The sequence below is a fragment of the Rhodnius prolixus genome, unplaced genomic scaffold, assembly GCF_049639745.1.
Source record: "Rhodnius prolixus isolate KJV_2025 unplaced genomic scaffold, Rpr scaffold_10, whole genome shotgun sequence".
NCBI classification, from domain to species: Eukaryota; Metazoa; Arthropoda; class Insecta; order Hemiptera; family Reduviidae; genus Rhodnius; species Rhodnius prolixus.
In genome coordinates, this window is record NW_027411615.1 from 1,814,446 (window position 1) to 1,836,953 (window position 22,508).

General features: G+C 39.4%; 2 long non-coding RNA genes across 3 annotated transcripts in view; one reads left to right on the forward strand and one right to left on the reverse strand.

Annotated features, from left to right (window-relative positions):
- Positions 1 to 4,216: 4,216 nt before the first annotated feature.
- LOC141457086 (uncharacterized) lies at positions 4,217 to 6,772 on the reverse strand. The gene is made up of 5 exons (XR_012460198.1): positions 6,343 to 6,772; positions 6,174 to 6,266; positions 5,915 to 6,090; positions 5,644 to 5,732; positions 4,217 to 4,698 (listed from the first exon to the last, which is right to left on the reverse strand). It is a non-coding gene; the product is annotated as an uncharacterized lncRNA (long non-coding RNA).
- LOC141457087 (uncharacterized) overlaps positions 5,980 to 22,508 on the forward strand; it is a 235,543-nt gene continuing 219,014 nt past the window's right edge. For both annotated transcript variants that reach the window (XR_012460201.1, XR_012460199.1), the window contains exon 1: positions 5,980 to 6,108. This is a non-coding gene — a long non-coding RNA (uncharacterized lncRNA). The remainder of the gene's footprint in view (positions 6,109 to 22,508) is intronic.

Genomic DNA, 22,508 nt, shown 5'->3' on the forward strand with positions numbered 1-22,508 from the left:
TACCAAGAAAGGAAAACAATAAAATTTGATTCAAAGTAGCAGTACGATTAACAGAAGATTAAATTGAAATATCGGCTACATATATGTTCAGTCCCAGCTTGCTTTAATATAGCATATAGAAGGGTTTCTAGAGCAGAATTACAACTCGGTAAAAGGGCTAAAATTGATGGCATTTAACTTTTAGCTGAATGGAACCCAAATCTACAATGGTAACATAAATATACTGACGGTTTTGAAAGACAGCGCTGGAGTCTACCCGGAATCCATAATGGAGTCTAAGGGAATTCATAGAAAATATTGAACTTGCACTTTAAGCTGACAACTGTGATGGAATTCTTTCTCTAGAGTCCCCAACAGACTCAATAACTGTGTTATATTCAGAAAATAAAAAGGCAGTCTTCTTAGACAGGCAGGGTTCCAACAAAGTAACAAACACTCAGCAATATCTATTGGTAAACCCAGAGTAAATGATCAATTCCAAAGTAACAAGCCACTTCGAGTAGATTCTATGAAAAGAAAACAGAAAAAAAAAAATATGAAGTTGGAACTTTATCCACCGGAAAAAGAGCTAATAATAAAAAACTTTCCTCATTTCTTTGAAGTCGCTAAGTTTCACCAATTAACTGAACTTAAATTAAGTGTGATCGAATCTTCTAATTAGGCTAAACTAATGAGATTACAAGAGGGATATCCTACACTTTGCAAGCGTGTTGTGGACTTCACAGAATAACAGCAGGAAGATACACCTCCTAGCTAAGTAATAGAAGAAGAATAAGAAGAATATAAATTTATTGTCCCCTAAGAATAAATACATGTATAGTTTGGAGGCCCTCTTATTAATACTGGACAGACAATAAGACATAAAATGACCAAAAAATCCCAATACTTAGCTCCGAAAATAAAGAGAAAGAAACCAATATTTCAATCAATAAGGATTAATACTGGATAAGAATCAATCCAAGATTAGTGGACACTGCTTATACAGTTAGTAAAACTAAAAACTCAGTGTTACAAATTAAATCATCCATTTCGTACAGGCAGTTCAGGTTTTCAAGTCTTAAGGCCAACAAGAAAAATCTTATGATTCTGCGCCACAGAAAAAGAAAAAAAGTTGAACAATTAAATAAAAGTATGTTATTTGGAGATTTGAAGAACATATTGTGGTTAACAATGTTATGAACAGCCTAAAATAAGGGTGTAAAAAAAAGAACTACGCCTTAATAAAGAGTGAGTAGATCGAGAAACAAGGACGTGCTAAAAATCCTAAATTCATCATAAGTTGTACTTTAACTTCTGAACAATTTACACAACCTATAGGTGAAATATAGGTCAAAAAACTAGAACTCAACCTAAGTTGAGCCAAAAACTTGTCCAACTTAAAATGAATATAACTAAGCATGCTTTCAGCTTCTTCAAGTAAAGTAATACTTTACCTAAATCAAGATCTTTGCAACTGTCTTTGTTATACATGAGGGATATCCTACTCTCTGCAAACGATTTGTGGACTTCACCGAATCAGCTGGAAGATACACCTCCTAGCAAAGTATATAAATTTATTATCCAAGCAATATTTCTATAGCTTTTACCCTACAAAACCATTTAAACAATGCATAGTACTTAGCAGTTCAGAAATAACAATATAATCACAGCCCTTTTTTCAATAATTGATCAACCCTTTGCCCTTAACATAAAGTAAATACGAAAAGGGGTACCTAATGGAAATTATCAACTCTAGTCCTTACTTTTCCAAACTTCTGTAACTGAAAACGGCTAAAAGTTTGGTTATAAACCAAATTGGAAGACTCAATTCTACATTTCATTTGATAAATCATTTTGGGCAATTGATCAAATTTCAAAACAGTAAAATCTCTTTTGCTCCTACGAATATTCTTGAACAAGGAAGAAATGAGTTTTTAGAACAATTGCCTAATATTTCATTAATAGCTTTGTTAACTTTCTTCCAAATATCATTTGTCAATATAAAAGAAAATGGCCAATAATTAAAGATTTTAAATAAAAATGGATGGGCCAATATTAATACTTTAAACAGATAAGAAAAGTTATTGCTTCAAATATCAATAAAAATATATAATTAGTTAACTTTTTAAGATAAGTTTTCTGTTTTACCCAAAACTAAGCTAAAATTGACTTACAAATTTATATATAAAACAACTAAGAAGTTTAATTTCAAACTTAATTCTATGCCAAGCATTCCACTACAAATTATTCCAAGCTAGAATTCTTCAACAGTCAAATAACGAAATATGCAACACCATTATTAAGCTTTCAAACTATACCCACCTCTCGGTGAAACTATATAATTCGATCAGAACTTAATTTAAAAGAAATACTTTTTCAATCTAAAAGTATCCTCAAAGGAAGTTAATTTTCAAGTTCTGTCCAAATTTAAGTTAACTAAGGAGCTAAGATCAACTTTGCTACTCGGAAATTTACTAAAATAATCTCAAATAGCTAAATAAACTAATAATCTAAATCTATAATATATAACTATAGCATGGCAATTAAATCCGATAACTCTTTAATGTTCATAAGGGCATGGCTAACACTAATTATCACCCATCATTTTACACAAGTCAGGTGGTTATTATGTACGAAGATTCAATGTAATATTAGCTCCATAAATAGAACATTAAATTCTGAAAGAATGCAGTAAAAAAAAAAAGTAAATATAAACTTGTTGAATGTCAAAAAATAGTAATTTAATAAACTATATCAAATGGTAAATCAATTCGATTTAAATCTTTTGAGATAAAATGCAACTGCATTCAAATAAAATTAAGTCTAAACATTACTTTGAAATAGCAATATTCTAAAATGTACAACTTTAACTGATAAAATGTTATTTTTTAACTTTTGACGTAATAGTTTGCTTCTTTTTCAATCAAATCTTGATTTTCATTCGATAAAATAGGTTTGATTTGATTTGTATTAAATATGAGCGCTAATTGTTGCTCAGTTCATGCAAATAGTAAATCAATGTAATGTGCTCCTATAATGTCAAATTGGTGATATAAAACTACCAAGTTTTCCAAGTTACTATCAAAATTGTTTGCTATCATTAATGTTGAAAATTAATTTTGTCAAACTTTGGTGACAAATAAATCGACTCTCAAATTGAAACTAGAGTTGCTTTTATTTTACATGAACTACTCGGAAAATCAAATATTGGTGAGTTAGTTCAGAGGGCGAAGAATTATTAACTCTAAGGTCGTAATTTTCTCGGATAGTCAGGCTGCTCTACGGGCAATTAGTTCCTACCAGGTCAATTCAAGGCTGGTTTGGGACTGTCTGGGTGCCCTGAAGGAAATTAGTGACCAGAATATGGTCTTTCTAGTTTGGGTAACTGGTCATTCAGGACACAAGGGGAACGAAGTGGCAGATTTATTGGCCCGGGAAGGCTCTGCGGGGACACTTCGTTGGCCCGGAGCCCTGCTTTGGGATTTCGAAATGTGTTAAGTCTGCGGCCATCAATGTATGGGCGCAGAGTAAGGCTCAGGAGTGGTGGCTTGCCACCACTGGGCTGCGACAGGCGAAGGGAGTTCATCAGAGGCTATCCGCCGAGGCTGACCGCAGAATTAATCCGTCAAGGCCGGGGGGGGGGCTATAAGGATAATTGTAGGCCTATTAACGGGCCACTGCAGGCTCAGAAAGCACATGCATCGCATATGGGCCTGGCAGATGATGATAGCCTTTGTAGGTTCTGTCAGGAAGAGGAAGAAACGGCACTGCACGTATTGTGTCAGTGTGAGGGGCTCGTATGGCTAAGGATGTTACTTCTCGGGGAGGAAAAACCAAGGCCTGAGAGCTTTACCCAGGAGCCATTCTCCAGAATTAAGAGTCTGATTAAACGGACGGGTCTGGAGGGTGAGCTCTAAAGCCGGGGAGCCACAATAGATCCATAGGGGTCGCGGTGGCGCAGGCCTTGAGGCCACCCAAATTTAATCTAATCTAATCTAGTTCAGAGAAATATCAAATTTCTCTTTTATCACTAAATTTACTGGAAAACATAAAAATTTAATCAATATTTAGCATTAACTTACCTTCATTCACCTTAATTCGATGCTCTATCGAAGTGAATCATGGCAGCTTCACAATTAAAAAAAAGGTAATGGGGGAAAAAATCAACACAATTCACAAAATTTATTTATAAAAATAATTAAAAATTCTTTCATCTTCATCTATTTTTAAATCTAAATAAAAATACTCAACACTTTCAAAATACTTACAACTCAAGATCCAGCTAAGCTGAGCTTAGAGAGGATTAACAAATTCAAATAATGTAATGAATTATTTAAAAATTTAATGAAAGATAAAAAGTATAGACATTAATCAACACATTACTAGCAATAAAAATTCAGTCATTGAACGATTATTGCGCCTTTTTTTTTTAAAAAAAAATAACTATTTAAAAATATCTCACCATTTTTCCAGCCAGCATCCCAAAAACCAGCTTCCAAAAGATTTTTCTTTTTTGGTCACTAATTTCACTACACTTTCACTAATAAATGATTTCACTAGCACTTATTTAACTATTACTAACAATATTTTCACTTAAATAATTATAAAACTATATTATTTTGTAACACATAAAGCAATTTAACTCTATGAAGAACGATGACGTCAGCCGAACTGTAATGGCCACCTTTCTGATTCTGATCTCTGGAGGAAGAGGATATGCTGCAATGAAATTTATGAATTATTAAAATAATCATTCAAAATATAGTGTATTCTAAAAAATAAATAATAAAATTAAGTATTATTAATAATTTTAAATATAACTATTAGCAAAAAAAAAAATTATTTCTAAGCTAATCGAAACTTAATAAAAATAAAATATAAGAAGAAATATTAACTATAATATTTAAAAATGTAAATCATTTTAAAAATAAAATTACATAAATTTAAATTTTATATGAATATATATATAAAATAATGTAATTAAGTCGTTTGCCCTTCCCTAATCCCATTGGTCAGTGTGAGGTCATCAATTTAGTTTGAATTCGTAAGTAATTTTTTTTATTAAATAACTTCTAGTAAAATTAAAAGATTCAAACTCAGTTTCTCTTAATAAAATAATACAAATGGGTAGTGAGTAGTAAATTGATATTAAATCTATAACAATTTATAATGGATTAGCATGTAAAAAGTGATTTTAAATAAGGCAATTTTATTTGTATGGTAGCCAAAATGGCTTCCACTAGTTTTGGATTTAAAGAAAGTAGACTTAATCATAATTAAGTCTTATTTTCGTAAGTAAATATTACATCTTTAATACCAAAATATTATTTTTGAAGCATTTAATTGCTTAAGTCTTTTTCTGATTAACAACTTTCAACTTCCTAAGACCAAGTTAGAACAAATGGCCTTGGGAAAAGTTGGATTCAGTTAAGCAGATTTAAGTTAATTTGTTATAATGTGATAAGAGATTTATGTAGAATGATTTTATGTTAGTGATTCAATATACTTATCAAGTAAAATTAGGTGTAACTGAAAATATTTGGTATTAAGATGTGGATAAGAATAAGGTATCATAACTACTATAGGGCCTAATTTTTAAATCACTAACTGGTACACTAAGGGTACTTCAATTTGAATTAAGTTTAGTGCGTAATATAATAGTACCTTTCAGTTGATGCTTAATTCTTCAATGATGAGCTGCTAAGAATCTATGCTTTAAAATAATGCACGACCATTAATAATACAGAAATTATCTGCAAAAAAAAGCAACAAAAAAGTTTTCAATTTTCACTTCCAAGACAGTATTTAGCTTTAAGAAGTATGCTAATATTTGGCAAATTTTAGTTGATAGTTTAGTTATTAGAAAAATTAGTGGTTAAAAAAAAAAAAACAAGCAAAAAATATGACTTGAATTTAATAAAATTGTTCTACTTACAGGTGTTGTGAGTTTCCAGTGTATTTTGGTGAGCAGTGCAGTTGCAACTATTTCAGTGATTCAGTGCAGTTTCCAGTGTACGTATTTTGGTGAGCAGTGCAGTTGCAACTATTTCTGTGATTCATATGCCTGTTCTAAGCCAGGATCGTTTCTCCAGGAAACGAAGTAATTCCAAACTTGAAAGCAGTAAAAAGGTAGGAAAAGCATGTTGTTTTTTTTTAACCTTTAAATTAAAACTTATTATAATTTGCAAACTAACCAATTTCTTGCAGGAGCTTTGAATTGTTTTCTTGCAGTTTTATCGTGTAATTATTTGATTTTGCATTTAAGTAAGTTGTTATTCAACGAAAATCTGAAACTTTTGTATGATGCGTAACATTGAACGGCCAATCGATGAGAGAGGAAAGTTCTACATCATTATTACTTACCAATTTAAAACTATTTCACCATAAATTATTTAAATTTAAGTAATTCCTTCATTTGGGCATTCAATTTTCCACTTAAATGAAAAGTTGGAAAACGTGATGTACTATTTCTCTCGTACTTTCTTCTGACACTTCTATGAAAATTTTAAGCATTCACTACACACCATTTGATCAACTAAAAACCACAACACAAAATAATTAATGAATTAATTTCATTGAAGTTCATTAATTTTGAATATCACATCGTGTACTCTAGCCCAGAATGATTACAGTATTTTGGTCACAGTAATGGCCACTTCAATTATACAACAGTTATGATGAGTTTGAAACCTCCAATAATGCTCCCACTATCACCCAGAGGGCTGACAACTGTTTAATATTCTTACCACTAGAAAGAGTTGCAAGACCATGCGTTTGCTGTTTTATTTTTAAATGTTTTTTTTTTCTGGTTACCTTGGTAACTGCATAAACGTACCGATAGAGTTTAGGGGCTGAAAAGCCCTAAAAAAAAATGGAAGTTTTCTTAGAATATGCTGGTAAAAATAATTAATCTTAATGTTAAACACATACATTACTTAAGAACGTTAGCCGAGCGGTTAGAGGCCGAGACCTGCAAAGCTGATATGCATTGTGGTACTGGGTTCGATTCCCCAGTCCCTAGGCCTTGGATTTTATTTAATGGTTAATAAAAGAAATTTACAGTAAAGTATGTTTGCTAGTCGCCTCCGTCCACGACACCTAATTTGATAGTTGAACGTAAAGCTCGCCTGAAAAAATAGGCAATTACTTTACATTACTTAAGAAAGTCCATCTCTGAGGCAAGATTAAATTGATTAGCTACCAATATCTTTGTAGAAACACAATTCATTAGCTTTCTGCCTTCTAAAAGCAATTTTTTAATTTAAAAATTAGGCCTAAGTGTAAAGATTAGGTTAAATTCCTTGAGAATTGGCCTATACTATTGTTTCCCAACGGATATGTTGTGATATCCTCCAGATGGAGAACCTATCTGATTAGATGTAAGAGCCTGTAATGGGTACGGCTGGATAGAGCTTGATTTCTTCCTCTAAAGTGCTGAATTCTTAGTCAAAAAATGTTCAGTGCGTGATGTGTTATTTCTTTTTGTTCCCCAATAGATTATTCCAGGCTATTCGTAAACAATTTCCATGTGATTTAGCTTTCAGCGCCATGTATATTTTCGTCAAATACAAATCAACTGTAGCTCTATATTGTGGGTGTGTTGATCACTTATTGATGGGTTTCCATTTTAACCAATTTCTCTTAGCCTAGCTCTTTCCTTAAGAGATCTTCTGTGCTGCAGATAAATAAAGTTACTCTTTTCTTGATTTAGTATCAGATCTTCCTGACTACTATTTTCTCAATGGACATGACTTTTGGTATTATTTTTGGTTGTTGTTAATCCACCATTCTTTCCTTCAACTTGCGGAGCATTATTCTTATTTCTTAATTTTGTCTCCCCAATAATTATCTGCGAATTTTATTTTAAGAGAACATCATTCTATTTTTTGTTTAATCCTTTACAGATCCATCCTAAATTATTGAACCTTTTTTTTGGTAGATGAGCCTTAAACAGTTTGCGGAAATTCGCTATACCCTATTGTTCTTGGTGACTAACATATTTTCAGCTAATTTGTAATGACTTATGTTTATTCCAGCACCTGTATAATGTATTTGAAATTGATAACAAACTTGTTTAGAGTGGCTATCCAAATTCTTATCATCAGTTCCTCTCAATAGAATTTTCTTTTCTAGTTTGTTGTGATTTTTCTTTTTGAAGATGAAATTTGTTACACCTTTGGAAAATTGTAACTTCCAGTTATCTGAGCTCTGTGCTATTCCTCTTTTAAGTTGAGCTCAAGTGTAGGCCTACGATTTTTATTTAAAGCATTATTCTAGTAATAATAAACTTTCTTATATAGATAGATAGATAGATAGACAGATAAATTTCTGTATTTGATGTAAATTTACATATTACAGGGGTTCTGAAGTGCACAATAATTTTAAATAACCACTAGTATATTGTAAACATAAATATTAACATAAATTAAACATTTCTGTGTAAAAAAAAGATAATAATAATCAAATTGATGTAAATTAAAGATAACTTAAACATTGTAGCTAAATTCTATTCGTTTATTCGTTTCTTTTTATTTTTTTGAATCATTTATTTAGTGACAATCAACGCATTTTGCGTTGTAAGCAACAATGATAACAATAAACAACATATAACTCTCAGAGTGGAGAAGTTACCCAGCGGTAACACTCTAAAAAACATTCTAAATTCTACTGACTCTCGGCCATCAGAGAGGAGATCGCGAGGCCACACTGTCTTTTAAGACTGTCCTAGAAGTGTTGCTGGAAATGTTCTTGAAGATAGATGTTTGTACAAGTGGATTGTGATGTGTTTGAATGCTAAGATGGAATTTTCAGCAACTTGTGTAGCATGAAAGGAATGTTCAAGTCTGATTCGTTTCTTACAAATGATTTCAGCTTTATAGATTCTATAACATAATGGTAGATCTTATTTAGGTGTTCATATGAGTTTACTTTTAGAATATTTATTAATGCGGACTCTTTTTTTTGGGAGGAACTCTCCCAGGTAGGGTCTTCTCAGTGGAGAGTACAGCCGACAGTCAAGGAGAAAGTGCTCCAGGGTTTCATTTCTATTTAGATTGCACATTTTGTAGATTGGGTTGGTGTCTATTGTAGTAATAACCATTTCTAGACCTTATTCTCAATGCCTTGTAACTCGATACACGAATCTGGCTGACCACTTTGAGTTTATCTAAAAACTTTCTTGTATTCTGTATTATACATCCCCACAATTAATTCCATCACTGTATTATACAGTTAATTTGGGTTCAATTGTATTCTTAGTGAAATTATGAATGAATTTATAGTTATTTAACTGATTTAATGCATAGGTCTTCTTTTTCGACACCATGTTCTTGTAGACAGTGTGAGAAAAAGATAATTTTTTTTTTAATAATATACAGGTGTGACTGAAATTTGTCTACGTCATATGCCAAGTAGGTTAGTAATTTCAGAGCAATACCCACAAGTTATTGCTTAGCTATCCAGTTAGAAAGGACAGTTGTTGGAATGTTAGTTTTTTTTGTTTTTTTTAAGGGTTTTGGAAAAGCTGAAGAATGTACGGTGAAGAAGTTGGAAGCTGGTGGGATACGTCCGTCCATCTTCTGGCAGTTGTGACATTTCTCCTTATACTGTGTGACAGCCTTCATTCCCCTATTTTATATTGCTTTTTTCTTTCTTCTTTATTACGTTTTCCCGAGCTTTTCCACTTCTTCTTTTTTTGTATACTTGAATATATCGGCTGGGATCCATGATGTATTTGTCACGCTAAGTTAATGTGAGAAATTAAAATCTCATGCTGTGTAACAGAAATTTCCAGCTTTTGCTTTGATTTTTACCACCCTTTACTGGATGTAGATTACAGAATCTCTTACATAAAACATTATGGCAGTTTACAGTAAAGGTTTTACTCAAACCATCTGTCCATCATACTAAGGGCAAAGTAAGTTGATTAATAAATAAAAGGAACCAAACTCTCCCTCCACGGGGTTGGTATAAAATCAAAAATCTAGCCTCATACTCACACGACTTTGTTTTATCACAATCTCCAAAGTTCTGACTCGTATATTTTATTTTATTTGGGTTAGGTCCACAATGCTGGATAATATCCTTGCTTTTATCCGACATAGCGCACATGTTTTGTTGTATCCCCTGACCGGTTACGAGACTTCCATCAATGATTAGGTGGAAAACTAATCAATGAACTCAAATTAACTTATGTTTCAGTCACACATTACACAATAGCTGATTGTGCCAGCTAAACATAAGTTAAGTAGAATTCTCTACATCAAATTGATTGATCTACATCTTTTGATTTATGAAATGATTGATTGGCAGTTTTTCTTTTCAAAAATATCACTAAAATTTTCTCAGATCTCCATTATTAGGTATTTCAATTATTGTTTTTGGAGGAAAATTTTTGTTAATAACATCTCTAGTGTGTTAGGTTTCTCGGTAATGTGCCATTCTTGGTTAATTCTAAATTGATTTTCTCACTACTTTATTGTGTGAAACTGGATGAATAGTTCCTATCTCCTAGCCTAGTAATGGCGAAACTATGACCCGCGCAAGCTTTTTCACTGACCCACCACAATTGCTAGGCAACCAATTGTTTGTTTGCACGCGGGTTGATTTAGATTTTCTAATGGAGTGGATAATTTATATTCTATCTGTACTTTTTTTTTCAATCACGCATTGACACAAAAGCAATTTAAATGCTATCTATATAATATTTAGTTTGATCATTACAGTTCTAAAACGCAAATGACGACAAATGCTTTTGTAGTATTTGAAATAAAGCAAAAGTGTTTACAAAATATCAAATAATTTAACTCATATTTTGTTTGTTAAAAAAATCGACAACCCAAAGCAAATAACCATATTTAGATTTTTCTTCAGATAAAACTCACTTTTGTAAGGTTTTGTTCAGTTAAGTTTGTAAAAAAAGACTTCCATAGCACTTGTTTCGTCCCGTTTTACCCGTTAAGCCAACTGAATTTTAAAGATGTTTAGTTTTGAAAATATTCAATTTAAAATTTTTAAACTTAACTCTTGTGTAAATGGGCATTAGTGACCCAAGAGCTAGTACTAGAAAAAAAAAAAAAAAAAAATGAACAAAATTTGACCCACGTCTCAAAAAGGTTCGCCATCCCTGTCCTAGAGTGTATCTTTCACAGTAATTACAAGATTATTTTTAATATATATTGTATATGATTTTAAGTTGATTTCCAATTTGGTGTTGATGGCATGTTGTGTGCGAGTATAATAGAACCAACTAGAATATTGATATACAGTATGTGGCGGCAGAGAATTGGGCAAGAGAATGCGTGTAAGTGAAGTGAAACGGCTTGTGTATGGGTGCTTAGCGGGACGAGCGGGTGAGGATATGGGTTGTAACTAGTAAAGCAGTGAGATCACGTAGTCTCTTGTACAGCACGTCTTTTGGCTGGTTGGAGTCTGCTATAGCAGTCCCTTGCTTGGCAATAGTATAGCTGGGTGCTCAAACTGGAGGCTGTTCCAACAGTAGTGGCTCATCTAGGGATATTAATTAAAGTTGGCAGACCTGCTTCCACTAAACCACCCTTCATCGCGTTCTCTCACTCTATCACACTCATCTCCGGCCCCGGCGCCGCCCAGTTCCCTAGGGAATATCTACCTCATTCGCCTCTTCTTACACGCTTCAACTTTATTATCACCACCTTCAACACCTCCCTCCTGACTTTTCATCGCCCATGATACTCCAAGTCGGATGCCAACTTTCTGCCAACAACCCCCCCCCTCCACAGAGGAAAAGAGAGTTCCCCCCATATAGTATTTTTAATTCTTTTCTCCCTGGGAAAAAAAGAAACTTTATTAAACATGGCCTCCTCTTCAACCAGGCACCTCGAGCAATTTAAACAATTGTATTAGATCGATAAATCTTTTATATTACTTAATTCCCTACTTCCCTAGTATTGTAACGTTTCAAGTCATTTCAAGCCCCAAGAGTTTAGGGGATTACAAAGCTTCTTTTTCTTTTTTGGTCTGGCAGATACATTTCACTCATACTTCTTTCATACCAATTTCTTAGCTTTTCCATTTATCTTAGCGCTTTTTTTTTTATCTAAGAAATATCATCTAAGCTAAACAAGAAATTCTGCTCTCTCTTTTTAGCAACTTTTTGGGGAATTCACAGCACTTCGACGAAATAAAAGTATTGTGCGTCCCATTGGTGCCAGGTGAATCCAATCAAATCTTACCAATCATGAAATCAATTTAAATAAAACAATCTATTAAATCTGGGTTGTTGCAAAAAAAAAAAAAAATTATAATTATAAAGGAGGATTTTCGCCCCACACTATAAAGGAAAATTTGGGAATTTTATCTTCTTCTTCTTTCAAGGAGTTTCCCTAACCAGCATCCACCCTTCTCTATCCTGAACGTCGCTTTCGCACAGACCTCACGCTATCATTAGTTCCTTTACCTGCGCGAGCCAGCTATTCATCATAGGCTTTCCTCTTCTTTGTCTGCCAGCAGGTTGCCAGCAGAGAGCCTTTTTTGGGAGGCGCGTATCTCTCATACGAAGAACATGTCCAAACCAAACAGCCTTCTTTCGTCCACCCTATCCAGTATGGTTTTATCTAAACCGACGGCTTCCCTTATAACCATATTTGGGACTCTATAGAAGATTGTTTTTCTTAAACATCACCTCCAGAATCCTATTTCTGTCGAATTAAGGGTATTGCGCTCTTTAGTTGTCAGTGTCCATGCCTCGGATCCATACAGTATTAGGCTTTCTACGAGGGAAGTATAGATTTGGTGCTTAGTGGTAATGCTCAAAGCGCGGTTCCAGATTACGGAATGCAGCATCCGCGTCGCGGCTCTTCCCTTTATCACCCTTTATCCTTCACGTCCTCGGAACACCTACCATCTTTATTCAGAATGGATCTAAGGTACCTGACACTAGAGCTACCCTTAATTTTCTCGCCGCCATCTAACACCAAACTAGGAGTATGTGGATGGCCTATCACAAGGTATTCGCATTTGTTTATATTTATCTCTAGGCCCCATTTTGGACATTCTTCCATGAGCTTGCTAGTCATATAACTGGCATCCTCCTCGTCTTGCGCGACTATGACCAAGTCATCCGCGTAACTCAATGAATAAATCGTGGTTCCTTCATCTAACAGGACTCCCATCCTTTCATATTTCTTCGTCCAGTTTCCCAAAGCCACCTGCAAATAAACATTAAACAGCAGTGGAGCTAAACACCAACCTTACTTGAGGCCTTTCGTAGTTTCGAAAGCGGAGGTCAACTCTCCGCCAATATTTACTCTTGCTGTAGATTCAAAATAAGTAAAAAAAAATGTCAAAGTTGGGCGTTTTTCAACGTTACGCTTTATCATGCAGTTTTTGACAATCAATCTTTATACAACTGTCCTACCGAACAGTTTTAATCAACCCAAATTCTGTAAGAAAAAAATCCAAGGAATCGAAGGATTCAATTTCCCGTCTACATTTCACATAATTCCTTTCCCCGAATACCACTCCTTAATACAATATTTTGAAGAAGAATCTACCGAAATTAAAAAAAACAACCGAGAAATTTCTTGGGTGTCTATAAAATCTGGCGGGGGCTTCCCAGACAGAATTGGAAGCCTGTATTCCAGAAATAACCTTCTCCCCATTTTAAGCACGAGGATCATAAATAAAATTTGATGTTAACTCACATGAGTTCCTCTACACGTAATTAAATGGTAACTGTCTTCAATAATCATCACCTTAAAAAGTAAACATTTTGGGGGAAAAAATCCATAAAAATAAATTTAAAAAATAATTTTTAACACTTCCGGCCAGTCGATAATCTTATTACTTGGAATAGTACTGTGACCGAGGGCTGTTAAGGGCGATCAGGGCAAGGGGAAGTTCGCTCGCTCAGCAGGGGGTACAAATAACTCGTCAGGCTATGAATACACTGATTTATTGTTGGTCCCAATACACCAATTAGAAAATCGCATACAAAGAGTTGAGCTCATTAATACAAAACCAAACTAATACTTCCAAAAACATAATTAACAATAGAAATATAAACGAAACTGAAGAACTATAAGATAACATAAAGTAAGATTAAATAGGCAAATTACAAATTAAATCAACAAAGTTGGGCCCTTATTCTCAAACATTCCATTATTATTACTGTTATTATTATTATTATTATTATTATTATTATTATTATTATTATTATTATTATTATTATTATTATTATTATTATTATTAATACTATCGGTTATCTTTTGTTAATTTACACTCTAGCAAATGTACTCCTCCCTCACTACGGCAACAGTTAGCCTCGGCCGGAAGCAATGCGTAAAAATTTATGTTCAATACTCACAGCAAAACAATCCCATCAAACGCATAACACTTGTTTCCTCTCACACACTCTAACTAACTCTGCCGGTGTCTATACACTATACACCACGCGCTCGCTATTCTCTCTCTCTCTCTCACGCGGTACATTGCTCTCGGCCGCTACCAGCCGTGCCGTCAGCAGTTTAACTTAACAATTGCATTTTTTCCTACTAATTATTCAATTATTATTTACAAATTAAATGCTCTCCCTTTACACTTACCCCCCCGTTAAAGTGGGTTCTACCGCCTTGCGGAGGACCCACCACTCGCTTGTCACTTCCCAACTCTCCACCGGGCTCTCCGGAGCTTCGCGTCTTCACGCTCGGCGGACGATAGGGAACAAATGGTGCCCCTGCATTCGCTGGTTGGTTGTCTCCAGGGTCTCTCTGTGTCGGTGGGTGCCCTCATGCCACGGCGGTGCAATTCAGCTTGGGCTCGAGCAAACTGTATAACCACTCGTTCGACTCCTCCCTCCAGCTCTACGTAAGCTTGAATCTCGTTACCAGCATCCGCCACGCTCACAAGGGGTTCGCCTTCTCTTATAGTTCCTTGAACAGTAGTGTATGGCGAGACGGTCTATGGAGGGAGAAGACCGGAAATCGTGCTGGGCAGATTAGTGGACTCCTTCCCCAACAGTGCCTGAGGTCCTCCGTTTTCAGAAACACGAAGCTCTCTCAGTCTACTCCCACCAGTGTGAAGTCGGCCTTAGGTTGTAGCAGCAGGTATAGTCCAGTTATCGGATCCTTCACGGGTATTGGTCCACCCGGTAGTTGTCAAAATATATCTTCCTTTGGTCACCGAGGGTATGTCCACCAAGATGTGAATGTCGTCATGTGTGGAGGCAGCGTCTATCTCAGCGATGTCGTAGTAATGGTACATATCCGCCGGCAGCGGTTCCCGACACGAACCATAGTCTCTCGGATAATATCTGACTGTCTTTATACACTATCCTACTCAGTTCACTTGGGGCCAATAGCCTGCTAACTTTCTCCTGGCTAGGGTGCTGAGGGCACCCTCGAGCGACCGCAATTCCACCTTCGCCTCCAAGGTATTGATCTCAAGATTCCGAAGGAAGTGAGGAAGAGGAGGTGCATGAGGTTAGAGGTGGTTACCCTTAATTCCCTAATGGCTGTGCGGGTGACTCCCATCGTGGTTGTCAAGGCTAGTTGGCTAATTTTGTCATTGGTCCCGGGTCAGCAGCACTCGTCCCTCGTTCGGGGACTCAGCTCCGCTGATCAACCAAATTCATCCGACCACCGCCCAATAGTTTCCTAAACCGGATTACTTCATCAGTCCTCCCGGCTCCTTTGGGAACGCAACGCGTAGGACGAGCGAGTGCAGGGAAGCCTAGGTGTACCGACTGGGGTGTATGTAGGGTCTCGTATCGTGTCATCTGGGGGTGAGTACGCCGACGGGGAGAGCTCTCCCACGTTCAGCTCAGTGGCTAGTTCTGTCGTCTCCGTTCTGTCATCAGCCCGCTGGTAACCCCGCGGCCTCAAGTTGACCCCTGCATAAAGATCGTCACCTCCTGAGGTGTTAATTTCAGTCTGCTCCTCTTCGATGGATTCTGCAGTTTGTCCAGACTCGGCGTTCCTTGCGCCGTCCCCTGCAACTTCTCCCACGATCCCCGGCGCCCCTTCGAGTGACAACCCTTCGTAAAACAAGTCGTGCGTGTCCTCCGCTCCTAGTTTCTGGCTTAAGGAGGTGGGGACATCTTCCTCCGTGGATTCTTGGGGGATTCCCTCCACCACCACCGGTTTCAAGCGATTTATATGCACCATCCGAGTGCTTCCGTCGCCCATCGCAATCTCAAATGTCACATCTGTGATACTCCGCTGTACGCGGAAAGGCCCCTCCCACGGCCTGCGGAACTTCTGCGCTTCTCCTCGGCGTCCAGCGGGGTTGTGTAGGTAAACCCATTGCCCTTCCACCAAGCTCCGTACCCGCGCCTTTTTATTATACTGAGCCGTTTGTGCCTCGAAGGCCCGCTCGGTCGTCTCAGCAGCTATCCGGTGTGCTTCCCTTAACCTCCCACGTAATGCCTCTGCATAACTCGTTTCTTGATCTACCTCTTGACGAGGCCTAGGGTCGAGTGTGCTAGGGCGCGGCAGCTCTCGGCCGTAAAGGAGATAATTCGGGGTGAATCCCGTCGCAGAATGTGGCGTACTATTATATGCCATCAATACGTAGGGCACCCATCTGTCCCAGTCTTCCCCATCGCGGCGCACAAAATGCGATAACGCATCTACCAACGTGCGGTGGAACCTCTCCACTCTTCCGTTACTCTGGGGATGATAAGCGGTCGTGAACAACTTCTTTATTCCAAGCGTATCGCAGGCGTCCCTTACCAAGGCCGAGGTGAAATTTCTTCCCTGATCAGTTAGTAGCCGACTAGGAGCTCCATGTCGGACTACCAAGTGGTTCACAAATTTTTGGGCCGTCTCTTGGGCTGTTTGGCTTTTAAGCGGTACTGCTTCGGCGTAGCGCGTTAAATGGTCGATCATCGTAAGGAGGTACATGTTACCCTCCCTTGTTCGTGGTAGGGGTCCCACTATGTCCATGGACACCTGCTCAAAGGGGCGCCCGGCCGCGTATGGTACCTGCAGGGGTACTCGTAACTGCTGGGGCGTCTTCCGTTCCAGGCAACTCCGGCACTTCTCTATATGCCTCTTAGCGTCTTGAGACATAGTTGGCCAATAATAACCTTGCCTCAACAGAGCCAGGGTCCTCTCTAGTCCGGGGTGTCCCGCGAAAGGGGAGTCATGGCACTCCTGTAAAATGGTCTCCCGCATTGGCTCTGGTACCATCAGTTGGTACGGCTCGTTTCCCCCCGCAAATCTATATAATAGTCCGTCCAGATCCATGACGCATTGAGCTGTGTTGGTGTTCTTAAAGTGCACACAGTCCGCGTCGGCTAATTGCAGCGCCCGGATCGTCCCTCTCCCCGAATCCGCTTCCCCGTTTATCGTGGCCACCCGTCGACTCAGCGCATCGGCGTTGGAGTTTTTACGCCCAGGCTTATGAAACACTTCATACTGAAATTCCGCTAGGCGGAGCTGCCATCGAGTTAGACGCGATGATGGGTCTTTCACTGTGAGAAGCCACCGCAGCGCTGCATGGTCCGTGATCAGGTTGAAGGGCCGGCCGTATAAATAACACCTAAAGTGTTTCGTGGCCCAGACGACCGCTAGCATTTCCCGTTCGGTCGTACTATAATTTTGTTCTGCCTTATTCAGTTGGCGACTTGCATAAGCAATGGGCCGTTCCGCCCCGTCTTGTAGCTGAGACAGTACCGCCCCGAGGGCAACTCCTGAAGCGTCAGTAGCTAAAATGAAGGGTAGTGAGAAATCTGGATATGCTAACACCGAATCGCTGCATAGCTCATCCTTTAGGCCCTGAAAGGCTTGTTCCTCTGCCTCTCCCCACTGGAACCGCTGGTCTAGGCGTGTCAGATAAGTTAGGGGTCGGGCTTTTTCCGCAAACCTTGAGATATACCTCCGGTAGTAACCTACTAGCCCTAGAAACGAGCGTAGCTCTCTAACATTGCCAGGAGGGGGAAAGTCCTTCACAGCAGTTACTTTCTCAGGATCCACTTGAACTCCCCTCCGACTCACAACGTGCCCTAAGTAGCAAACCCTTTCCGTAGCGAATTGGCACTTGGCGAGGTTAACCACTAGGTGCGCTTCTCTCAGTTTGCTCAACACCCCACTTAGTCTCTCGGCATGTTCTTCGATCGTCGCGCTATGGATGATCACATCATCCAGATATACAAAGCATGTTACTCCTTTAAGGTCCGCTAATAGCCGGTCCATCAGTAACTGGAACGTAGCAGGAGCCCCCGCCAGGCCGAAAGCCATCCGACGGTACTGATAATGCCCCTCGGGTGTGGAAAATCCGGTTTTTGCCTGGTCCTCCGTAGCTATTTCGATCTGGTGATAGCCCGAGGCCAGATCCAAGGTGCTGAAATAGCGGCTCCTTCCCAGACTTTCTAGCGTCTCATTGATATTTGGTAGCGGATAAACCGGAACCTTCGTTACAGCGTTCAACGCCCGGAAATCGGTACAAAACCGGTACTTCACCGATCCATCGGAGGTCTTCTTCCGTACCAACACCACTGGTGCCGACCATGGACTGTCAGACGGTTCAATTACGCCTTTCGTCAGCATGTCGTCAACCAGCTCCTTCATAGTTTCACGTTGGTGGTATGGCACCCGGTAAGGGCGCTTCGCAATAGGGGTCGCATTTCCCGTATTAATGGTGTGTTTGATTTGGGAAGTACACCCTAGCGAGGATGTGTCCGGGTCCTGAAAAACATCCTCGTACTGGGATAGAACAGTAGCCAAGAGGTCTCGTTCCTCCCCCCGTAAATGGCCTAGCTTGTCCCCAAGGAGCTTTCCCAATCCTTCACGGGCTCTGGGAACCCCGCCACTCTCTTGGCAAACGCCGACCCACTCGCTTCCCTGAGTTTCTATTTCCGTCACCCACCCTAGCCTCTCAGATTTCCCTACCATCACTTCCGTTTGCGATACATTTACCATCCGCACCCACACGGCGCCATCAACTACTTGGCTTATCCCTCTGCCTACGCACCAATCCCGATTGGTCTCTGTTGGGTAGGGTTCTACCAGCACGGTGGCGCCTGAGCGCCAGCCAGAGGCCCTACCACGCACCAACACTTCGCAACGGGGCGGGATCCTTATCTTTTCTGCCGCGACCAGGTATACGGCTCCCGACCCATCTCTCTCTTCCTCGTCCTCGGGGAACTCATTTCTCTCAACTCTGGATTGAGGTTCACCCTTCCCTACGAGTAACACCTTCTCCTGTCCATCCGAGGCTCCTTCCCCCTCATCTCCTACCAATTCACGCGTCCGCATATCCAGCCTCATCTTCAAAGCAGCCATACCATCGATCCCTAGAATGCCATCTCCCTCAACATCTATCTCCGCTATTAAAAACTCCTGGGCGATGGTTTGACCCCGCCACATCAAGTCTAGCCGCTGTACTCCCTTGATTCCAACGGGGCTACCCGTCACACCCCGTGCTACCACCCCACTCTCTAACAACGGAACCCCCGGTACTGGTTGCCGCAAGATGGAAACACCCGCCCCCGTATCCACGAGCAAGGTCCTGGTCTCTCCTGAGAGCTTCACCGGGATCCTGATGAATCTGGAGCTGGGAGTGGCAACGTTTATAATCCTGTATCTTGGCCCCGTGGTGGCATCCCTCCCGCAGGTGGGGCTGACTGCGGGAGGAGGGATTTTGGGGCAGCCTCCAAATAGTTGGATTCCCTAACAGCATAGTCTGGTCTCACGGATCCAGGTGTAGCTCTCTTCGGGCACATCCTACAGATGTGCCCCAATTCCCCGCAGGTATAACATTTCACACCCCTCGCCCGTGGTTCTCTCACCCTATCCCTCATACTCGAGCTTTTCCACTCACGAGGGGGCGACTGGTAGGGGCGGGGGCAATCCCGTGCAAAATGCCCCTCTTGTGCACAGTTGAAACATCTCCCCCGGCGCCCATTGCTACTATCCGCGTTTCTTGCTATGGCATATATCCCCCTCTCCAGGGTGAATCTAGCAATGCCGGGCCCGCTTTCCGCCTCTTCAACCAGATGCGCTCTCTTCACAGCTTCCGCCAAGCCTGTGGGGGGATGAAAGCGTAACTGGCGTCCCGGCTCACCCGCGAGGCCCTGGATGAACGCAGCGAGGACCACTCGCTCCATGAAATTGCGCTCCCACTGCTTCTGCTCCCCGCTCCCCGAGTGAGAAGTAGCAAACTCCCCCAATTGCCTACAGCGATCCGCAAACTCTCGGACACCCTCCCCACGACGCTGGGACACTGAGTTGAGCGCGAGTAAGTTTTGCTCAGGGGTACGGTGGTCCTGGAATCTTTCCAGGATGGCTCTCTTGTAGTCCTCAAAAGAGGACACCGCAGCGGAAAATATAGGGTGGCTCGACACAAACACAGCAGCTGCGCCTGTCGTCTTTAGCTTACAGATCAGCCTCTTATCGTGGTCTGTCCAGGCACCACTCTCCGCCACCATCTCTATCTCGTTCAGGAAGTCCTTCGCTGGGGGCGCCCCGGTTTCCCCCGACCATGGCTTGATCAAGGCTTGTAAGCCCATCTCCCTCCGCCCGGAATGACCAGTCGATTCACGCTCGCTCGCTAAGGAAGGGCCATCCGTGCCTACCATTGTCCTCAACGTGGTTAACTCCCCCTCCATGCGTAAACGTTCCTCATCTAGGGTCTGTAACTCACGATTGGCTCGGCGTAATTCCTCCACCTCCCTCCTCAGAGCCTCCATGGTAGGGTCCGTTAGTGGCATAGAGATCCCACTTCTGACACCAGAATTGTGACCGAGGGCTGTTAAGGGCGATCAGGGCAAGGGGAAGTTCGCTCGCTCAGCAGGGGGTACAAATAACTCGTCAGGCTATGAATACACTGATTTATTGTTGGTCCCAATACACCAATTAGAAAATCGCATACAAAGAGTTGAGCTCATTAATACAAAACCAAACTAATACTTCCAAAAACATAATTAACAATAGAAATATAAACGAAACTGAAGAACTATAAGATAACATAAAGTAAGATTAAATAGGCAAATTACAAATTAAATCAACAAAGTTGGGCCCTTATTCTCAAACATTCCATTATTATTACTGTTATTATTATTATTATTATTATTATTATTATTATTATTATTATTATTATTATTATTATTATTATTATTATTATTATTATTATTAATACTATCGGTTATCTTTTGTTAATTTACACTCTAGCAAATGTACTCCTCCCTCACTACGGCAACAGTTAGCCTCGGCCGGAAGCAATGCGTAAAAATTTATGTTCAATACTCACAGCAAAACAATCCCATCAAACGCATAACACTTGTTTCCTCTCACACACTCTAACTAACTCTGCCGGTGTCTATACACTATACACCACGCGCTCGCTATTCTCTCTCTCTCTCTCACGCGGTACATTGCTCTCGGCCGCTACCAGCCGTGCCGTCAGCAGTTTAACTTAACAATTGCATTTTTTCCTACTAATTATTCAATTATTATTTACAAATTAAATGCTCTCCCTTTACAGTACTTCACATATTTAATTCGTATTAATTATTTTATTTAGTGACGAGCGTACATTATACTAAAATGGTACTGGATAGGGTTTATTTCCTTTACCTATCTCTCTCTCTCTAGAGCGCCCTCATATTAATTTTTCCGGAAAATTGTTTTAAATAAAAATTAAATATTAAGTTAAACCGGAAATCTGGTAGGAGAGTTTTTTGAATTTTTTTTTTTAAACTGAAAAAATTTGTTACTTAAATTGGCTCTCTTTTGAGATTACAGATTCAATAAAACGGGCCCTAAATTAGAATTTTACTTCGACTAATTTCCGGTTGGGTAAGTTTGTCCAAAAAAAACATATAGTTGAGTCTACTTAAACTTAATATTAAGTTTAAATTTATTTTGATCAATTTTTTGATGATGACTTACTGGACGTCACATAAAGACTTATTTTGTAAAATGTACTTTTCTTTAACTCAGAGGACTTAAAAACGGTTACTTCCGGTGTAAAGTTTGTTTTCAAAAATTTGAGAATACTTCATCTTTCCTAGTGTTGCGATAGAACAGTAAAAATTGGTAAAAAGATTGTGGAGTTAGAGAGGTTATATCTTTCTGTTTCTCTCCTATTCCCTCGCTCTCACTCTAGAGAAAAGGAAGTAGCTTTAGTTCCATGGGTATGACGCTGCCGGCTCTCGAAGGCCCCACACTTCCTCACCGCCTCTTCCAGGTTGGATATCCTTCCTGTGACAGTATATCGTGCAAAACCAGGACCAGTCTATAAACTCCAAGGAGAAAGCCAGGGCATATTCCGTGACATCGCCTGTCAGACTGGTATTCCTATATATCCTTCCTCCCTTCGTTTTCTACCCCCCCCCCCTAAATCTCACTCTATCTCTCTCGACAGGCAAATTATACTTGGGAAAATATCACGTCAGTCCTATTTTTGTTTTTTTAATCTTTTTTTGTTTACTAAAAACTGAACTTTTTACTGAACCTACTAAATATATATACTTATATTTATTTTAATTTCTTATTATTACGTAGTTTTCTTGTCAAGTTACTAACAAGTGTCCTAATATTTTTCTTAAT